The sequence below is a fragment of the Malaclemys terrapin genome, chromosome 11, assembly GCF_027887155.1.
Source record: "Malaclemys terrapin pileata isolate rMalTer1 chromosome 11, rMalTer1.hap1, whole genome shotgun sequence".
NCBI classification, from domain to species: domain Eukaryota; kingdom Metazoa; phylum Chordata; order Testudines; family Emydidae; genus Malaclemys; species Malaclemys terrapin.
Genome location: NC_071515.1, coordinates 54,420,220 through 54,428,917, shown reverse-complemented (window position 1 = coordinate 54,428,917; position 8,698 = coordinate 54,420,220). Strand labels below are relative to the sequence as shown.

The following is an 8,698-nucleotide window of genomic DNA, read 5'->3' as shown; positions in this document are numbered from 1 at the left end:
GCCAGGGGTGCGCGGCTGCTGCTCGCGCCCGACTCTGGCCCCGCGCCGCAGACGGGCCCCACCCCCTTGGGGGCTGGCTGGGAAGGGGCTTGGCAGCGCCGGTGCAGCGGCAATAGGCGCTCGGAAAGCCGGGAGGCTGCAGCTAGCGGGTGAGTGCTCGGGGCTGGCGGCTCCCAGCGCCGCTGTGGGGGCGCTCCCGGGGCTGCAGGCTTTGCCCAGCGCGCAGCCGCTCGGACTCTCTGCCCCGGGGCGGGCAGCTGGCGCCTGGGTGTGACGGATGGAAGCAGCGGCAGCGGCAGCGCACGGCGGCGGGAGGTGGGTTAAGCGTCGGCGGGGCTTTGGGACCGGTTCCGAGCGGGCAGCGCGAGCAGGGGCAGGGTCCGTCCTGCTGCCCCGTTCATCGCCTCTCCCAGCGCGCCCGCTCCCTTCCAGCGCCCGGGCAAGGAGCCGGAGCTTTCTGCTGTCACTGGCGCGGTGTTTCTAGCCGGGACGCTCGGCCGGCTTAGCAACAACGGCGAGACTGCCCCGGGCTTGGGGTTTGTGAGCATAGCTCAGCCAGTCGCTACCGTGACATAACGTCACACCCAAGCTAGTCAGTCGTCACTTTATTTGTGTTTCACATGGGCTTTATGACAGGACAGGAGCAATCTGACTGGCCAGGGAAGGTTTCCATAAAGCAGAGCAGAGCTTTTTACTCATACTTCGTATGCAGCACCTTTCAGGCTAGGATTGCGAAATGCGGTATAAAGTTTAATTAAACCTCACAACCCTTCTCCCCCCAATCCAGGTGGAATGTGTAAGTATTATTTCTGTTTTGTAGATGGGTAAACTGAGGTACGAGTGCAGTGATTTGTCCATGGTCAGAATGAATTATTGTCAGATCAGGAAAGAGAAGCACACAGGCCGTTGCTTTTAACAATTAGATCACACTGCCTTTCCCATTGACAGGTTGTTGTAAACATTTAACAAAGTAATTCCCAGAAGATGGACTGTGTCAAACAGTGCAGTTATGTAGGATTCCTTTGCTTCTGGGATTGTTGAAATCACTTGGCCTTTGACCTCATGCTTTTCAGTGCATTCAAGGCATGTGGACATTGGGGCTGGCACTTCCATTTAGGCGACCTAGGCGGTCGCCTAGGGCACCAGGATTTGGGGGGGCGGCAGTTCAGCGGCGGGGGGTCCTTCCACGCTCCGGGTCTTCGGCGGCAATTCTGCGGCGGGTCCTTCACTCGCTCCAGGACCCGCCGCCGAAGTGCCCCAAAGACCGGGAGCACGGAAGGACCCCCCGCCGCAGAATTGCCGACGACGACCGGGAGTACGGAAGGACCCCTGCCTAGGGCGCCAAAAACCCTGGCGCCGCTCCTGGTGGGCATCCAGTATAACCGTACACTCCATTATGGACATATCTATCCATTTGTCTTCCATGTACAGTTTACCATTCTTTTTATAGCCACTGTAGTGGCATATAATACATGGAAAGACAGACAGCACTTACTTTAAAGAGAGAGATCAGATCTACATTTTCTAGATTAATGAGACGGAAACTTTATTTAATGTTCAAGAAACAAGAATGAGAGTGAAAATCTGAAGGGCATCAGGTGTTCATTATTAAATACTTTAAATCCAAACTATAAACCAGGTGTCCTATTTGTATGAGACGTTTGTATATATTATTACATTTACTAATCCTATGGACCTGATAGTGCTTTACCTGGTCATAGTAGTGTTAGCAGATTGACTGATTCATTGGGATTTATAATAAATGCATTAGATTTTAAAATAAAGGAAAGCAAACAAAGAAAAACACCCCAAAATGTAAAACTTGTGATTGAAATCATGCCAGTAGGTAAAGAAGCCCTTGAATGTATATGAAAACAGATGTTCAGACCGGAAAACAGAGAATGCAAAATTAGATGGAGGATGACCCAACTCTGGCTAGTCACCGTATCCAAATAATCAAGCCACTTTGTGCAAGGAGCACAAGGTCATCTGCTTCTAGGGTGACCAGATGTCCTGATTTTACAGGGACAGTCCTGATTTTTGAGTCTTTTTCTTATGTGGGCTCCTGTTACCCCCCTACCCCCATCCCGATTTTTCACACTTGTTGTCTCGTCACCCTATCTGCTTCCTATGTAGTTCTAGTAATGGCATCCAGATGTAATTGTAGATGTTCATTTTATAGTCTGGATGAAGGGAGTTGTCCCATTTGGCCCTGGTGAAGAGGCCAGTGCTTCATGTTTGGTATACGTTTGCTCTTTCAGTTTATCAGCACAATTAGCTTAGTTACCTGTTCTGTCCACAGGAGCCATTCCCTCTCCTTCTCCTCCTTTGATCACTTTAAGGGGGTTAGATTTCCCAACACAACAATTACTGTGTTCTCTTTTGCAGCCAGTTCCATCCCTTTAATGACATCCTTCCCAAAGCAGACAGTGATAGGGCACTTGGTGTTAGCCAGGCTTTATAAGAGCTGTGTCTCCCACACTTGACATCTGCCATTCTATCCATGCAATGTTAACTGTATGCAGTCCAGTAAATCCTGTGATCAGCTTATATGGGATGGATCCAGCATGTTGATCCCTGGAGCACATCTGATGACTTCCACCCCCTGCTGGCACCAGATGGTGCATGCTTTGTCCCGCTCATTCTCTGCTGGATGATGTAGCAGATATGAGAGGAGAGAGAGAGTCCATGAGTTGTGGATGGTGTGGGGTACACGGGATTAGCTAGTGCAGCCTCTACAAGCTGCTTCAAGGGGAAGGTGCAGGAACTGCAGGAGATGAGACTTCTCCTGCACCGTTGGGGACTTTGCAGGAGAGAGAGTGTCACTTCCTATTAATGGCAATGCGATCCTCTCCACCCAGTTAATTTAACATCCTAGGACTTTGCCCCTACCCATCTGCAGATGTGAGGTAGGGGACAGGGAATGCTCCCTTTCACACAGGTGGAAGCTGGCATTGTGTCAGTTATGTGGGTACTATGGAAGGTATATTGGCAGAGTTCCTGTCTGGCCGTCCTGGTCTCAACCAGTGAATTGAGAGAGAGAGACTGAAAATGCTAATGCAAAGTAAGGTTAAACCTATTAGGAAACCCCTCCATTTGACTGTAGGACCTTTCAGCTTGGAGAGGCTATGTGGTCAGCAATACCAATAGGTCGCTGGACTTTCTGCAGCTTTGCATATTCTGTGCAAATTATTTAGTGAGCATATTTGCATATCCACTATAAACTTTGATTTAGTCATCTCTGCCTGCTCCCAAGCAGTGTGGGGAGGTGGAGCTTAGCAGCTGCATCTGGAATGGGTGAGAGAGAGTTTGGGGGCTCTTTGGGGAGGATGCTGGATAGACCAGTACCAGTACTGGGCCCCCCTCAACTTCTATCCCAACATTGCCTCTGTTACAGCTGTCCCCACTCGGATCCAATTGGGGGAACAGTAAGAGAGAAGGGGGAGCAGCTGTGGCCCCAGCTGGCAGGGAGGAGGTACTGCAGAGTAATCCCTGCTATATGTGTGTGGTGGAGCTGGCAAATCCATGTCACATGAGTTGCAGGACACTGGGCAGCCCTGTTTTCCTGTGCAAGTCAGTGGAAGAGCACATCTCTTAGCATGTGATACCTCTGTCAAAATGTGATGAATTTTGCGTGATATGAGGTCATGTAATAATTAGGGCTTTCATTAATCACAGGTTTCAGAGAGGTAGCCGTGTTAGTCTGTATCAACAAAAACAACAAGGATTCCTTGTGGCACCTTAGAGACTAACAAATTTATTTGGGCATAAGCTTTTGTGGGCTAGAACCCAGTTCATAGGATGAATGAAGTGAAAAATACAGGAGCAGGTATAAATACATGAAAGGATGGGGGTTGCTTTACCAAGTGTGAGGTCAGTCTAATGAGATAAATCACAGTTAACTCATCATGCGATTAACTCAAAAAAATTAATTGTGATTTAAAAAAAATAAATCGCGATTAATCGGACTTATAACCATAGAATACCAATTTAAATTTATTAAATATTTTTGGATGTTTTTCTATACAACATTTTCAATATTGATTTCAATTGCAACACAGAATACAAAGTGCACAGTGCTCATTTTATATTGTTATTTTTGATTACAAATATATGCACTGTAAAAATGATAAACAAAAGAAATAGTATTTTTCAATTCACCTTATACAAATACTGAAGTGCAATCTCTTTATCGTGAAAATGTAACTTACAAATGCAGATTTTTTTTTTCTGGTTACATAACTTCACTGAAAAACAGAACAGTGTATAAATTCAGAGCCTACAAGTCCTCTCAGTCCTACTTCTTATTCTGCCAATCGGTAAGATAAACAAGTTTGTTTACATTGACGGGAGATACTGCTGCCTGCTTCTTATTTACAATGTCACCTGAAAGTGAGAACAGGCATTCACATGGCACTCTTGTAGCCGGCATTGCAAAGTATTTACATGCCAGATATGCTGAACATTCGTATGCCCCTTCCATGCTTCAGCCACCATTCCAGAGGACAAGCTTCCATGCTGATGATGCTGGTTTAAAAAAAAAAAAAAAAAAAAAAGCATCAATTAAATTTGTGATTGTACTTCTTGAGGGGAGAATTGTATGTCTCCTGCTCTGTTTTACCCACTAATTCTGCACATATTCATGTAATAGCAGTCTCAGATGATGACCCAGCACATGTTCGTTTTAAGAACACTTTCACAGCAGATTTGACAAAACACAAAGAAGGTACTGATGTGAGATTTCTAAAAATAGCTAGAGCACTTGACCCAAGGTTTAAGAATCTGAAGTGCCGTCCAAAATCTGAGAGGGATGAAGTGTGGAGCATGCTTTTAGATGTCTTGAAAGAGCAACACTGATGCAGAAACTACAGAACCTAAACCACCAAAAAAGAAAATGAACCTTCTGCTGGTGGTATCTGACTCAGATGATGAAAATGAACATGCATCAGTCCACACTGCTTTGGATCGTTATGAAGCAGAACCTGTCATCAGCATGGATGCATGTCCTCTGGAATGGTGGTTGAATTATGGAGGGACATATGAATCCTTAGCGCCTCTGGCATGTAAATATCTTGCAATGCCAGCTACAACAGTGCCATGCGAATGCCTGTTACCGCTTTCAGGTGACATTGTGAACAAGAAGCAGGCAACATTATCTCCTGCAAATTGTAACCAACCTTGTTTGTCTGAGTGATTGGCTGACCAATAAGTAGGATTGAATGGACTTGTAGGCTCTAAAGTTTTACATTGTTTTATTTTTGCTTGAAGTTTTTTTTACATAATTCTACATGTGTAGATTCAACTTTCATATTAAAGAGATTGCACTACAGTACTTGTATGAGGTGAATTGAAAAATATATTTTGTTTTTTATAGTGCAAATATTTGTAATAAAAAATAAATATAAAGTGAGCATTGTGCACTTTGTATTCTGTGTTGTAACTGAAATTAATATATTTGAAAATGTAGTAAACATCCAAAAATATTTAAAATAAATGGTAATCTATTATTATTTAACAGCGTGATTAATCACAATTAATTTTTTTAATCGTGCAATTGATCACTTGACAGCCTTAGTAATAATTCACTTCTGGTTTGTCATCTTCCCTTCCTACTTCCATCGCTTTGCTCTGGGACAATCCAGAAATGAAGGATAATGCTGTCCTCTGAGCGACTCTAGAGCAGGGTACTTTACCTGGCACAGCAGAGTGGAATAGATACGCATCATGCAATTCTCATTAGCTTAATTCTGCTGCTTTATTTGGGGCAGAGGCTATCCTTTCCTTTTTTCCTTTTCTTTCACTCTGTGCTTGCACAGTGCCTAGAATAATGGGGCCTTGATTTCTGACTGGAACTATTTGAGACTGCTGTAGTATAAATAAAAATAAGCTTTGCCCCCCACTGTGTATGAAGCATCACAACACTGATCCTCCTCTAGAGGTGCTCTGCAGGAAAAGGCAAATGCCATATAAGGAAAAGAGGAGAGAAAAAAGAGGGAGAGGTTAGAGACAGATAATTGTAAGCTGTTTGGGAGCAGGGACTTCATTTTTGTTTTATGTTTGTATAGCATCTAGGACCATGGAGTTACAAGTCTCTAAGTCTGGGGTCATAAGTAGGTGGACTGTGGGCCAAATCCGGACTGCCAGATGCTTTGAATGGACCTCAAAATCTTTTTATTTACTTATTATTATCATTGCTGTTATTATGTTTATTATTTTTCTCTGGAATCTGGACCTTGACTATACCTTGACCAAGAACTTTGGGCCTTGACAACAATAAATGACGACCCCTGCTTTAGGTAATACAAATAATTAATAACGAGAAATAAAGTTAAGGTGGAGAGGGAACGTGACCAACTACATATCAGGGAAATAAAGGTCACATGAAAAATCTATCTTGTGGGTTTATCCTGGGACCCACCACTAGGTCTATTGAGATAAATTTGGGGCCCCCCTACATCATGTTTCCTGGGGCCCCACTCCCTCTCATTTCACTTTATTTACACAGATATTACATATGTTTTTGGGGACCCTCAAGCTTGGGGCCCTGATACAATTTTCATTTGTTCTCCCCTCTCATCAGCTCTGCCCATCACCATAATACCTGAGCACCTTCAATAGTGAAGGCCCTAGACCACTTAATGGGGTCTCTGGCACTTTTCCCTCTTTGGGGTAAAATCTCTACTTGCACTAGAGGTTAATTTGGGGAGTGGGGTGTTTTCTGATTTAGACTATTCATTTCCCTTTTTGTTGTTGTTGCTGCTGTTAGGGATTTAGGGATAGAAGGGAGATGTCTGTTGTGCTTGTCATTCTGATGGTGGACTGGCCTTTAAGAATCAAGGCCCCTTTGCTATACAGTTCTTGTTTTCAAGAGACAATTGATGTTTTAGTCATACTTCTTAGCTTCTTATTGAAGATTGGTGCCTAATGTCCTTCAACCTAATAAGAAAAATCTCTTAAAACACAAGATGGGTGGTCTCTCTAAGAGAAAGGGAGACACCTGGTAGGATGAGGAGCTAGTCTGACTGTTTAGTGGACATCTGACTTTTGTGATTGTCCATCACTCATCAATCCACAAGTTTCTGGGAGCACTGAAGGAACAATAGATACAAATAAAATTATTTCCCTAATCCATTTTACCCTTCAGAAGGTTTTTGGGAAAATCCCCTCTTCCAACATACAGAAATAAGGTTTCATTTCTGCTACATGGAAAATGAGAAATTAAAATAAGACGGGTTATTAAGCCTTACTTGTGGAATGTTGTTTATCCTTATGCCACACTCATGCCCTGTAACTGGGATTCTGTTGATTCAAAGAACACTTACAGTTATGTTGTTACATGTATGTAAAGTGAGTCAAAATTTAATGACTTCCAGGCTTGGGATTAGGTGTATGTTTGACAGTTTGGAGCAGGTGGAAGCGTGTGTATGACAGCTAAGGCGGCAGCGTTCGTAAACTTTCGACTCAGCAGAGCCAAATTTTCATTAACACTTAGAGATCAAAACCATTGGTACTAAAAGGTACAGTTCTGAAGGTAAATATTTTCATTTCAAAACTTCCAATAATAACTTTTACTCAGAGATTGAGTCCTGGTCTTGTGTTGTGTACAGCAGGCGTGATTCCATTTTATTCTACTATTACTTGTTAAATGAGTCATTCAATCTACATAATAGGTAAAAATCTTCTGGGCTTTGTATTTGCTTACAGGAGATTGCTGATCACAGTGCTCTTTATTCTAAGTCCAGAATGCCTGAATGAAACCAAGGTAGAGTTCAGTTCTACCCCTATCTGTGCTCTTTTCTTGCTCGATCTTCAAAGTGTACTTCAGAATCAGGATATAAGACATATGTTAAAATCCAAAGCATTGCTGTTTTTGTTTTCACTAAAATATTATGGCAGCATGTGTTGAGAGGCTTTTTACTTCTCGAGTTAAGGTTGATGCGAGTTTGTTGACTTATTTAGGAATATTTGTTTGCTAGGGGGTGGGGTGTCCCACTCAGGGCCCAGACCTGCAGTCCTTATAATAAGTGTAACCATGTTCCTTGTAATCCTTTAAATTTTTGCAGTAAGGACTGCAGGATTTACACTTCAATGTGTGGAAATATATTCTTCTAACATGGGAAGCAGATGTAAAGGGGTGGGGGGGAATCTCAGTCTGCCTGATTGCTTTAACAATAAATTAACTAAGGAAGTAAAACTTGAATTTTCTAGGCCATCCCGTATAGCTATATAAATTCCAAATAGCGGTGAATATTTGTAGTTGAAATGCCTTTTAAAAAATCAAGTTACTCTTGTCTCTTGAGTAATCATACATTGAACAACATAATGGGCATTGTTCTGCTTCTGAATGGAAATGCTGACACTAAAGCTGTGCCTGAGATTTGGAACAGAGCTAGGTTCAGGTTTCAATTCCCCAATGTTTTTGGGCTTTCTGATGAACTTGGGTTGAGCTACAGCCTTTGGAAGCAATGAGGTGGAATATTTTGGTTTTGTATGATTTTTGCTTAAAACCAGGTCAGATTGGTAGCTTCATCTGCGTTTCACTTTGCAGTTTGGGTTTAAACCCAAAACTCTCTGTGTGGGTGTGCGTGTGGGTGTGGGGGGTGCGTGGCCTGGTCTACACTATAGAGTTAGGTCAACAGGGCCATCCTCAGGATTTAATGGGCCCTATGCAGTATTATTAAACTCGTGCACCTATGCC

At 43.3% G+C, this 8,698-nt stretch overlaps 1 protein-coding gene across 2 annotated transcripts in view; it reads left to right on the top strand.

The window, feature by feature from the left end:
• LYPD6B (LY6/PLAUR domain containing 6B) overlaps positions 1 to 8,698 on the top strand; it is a 118,741-nt gene continuing 110,043 nt past the window's right edge. For both annotated transcript variants that reach the window (XM_054043206.1, XM_054043205.1), the window contains exon 1: positions 1 to 149. The gene's annotated coding sequence lies outside the window, so the exon portion shown is untranslated. The remainder of the gene's footprint in view (positions 150 to 8,698) is intronic.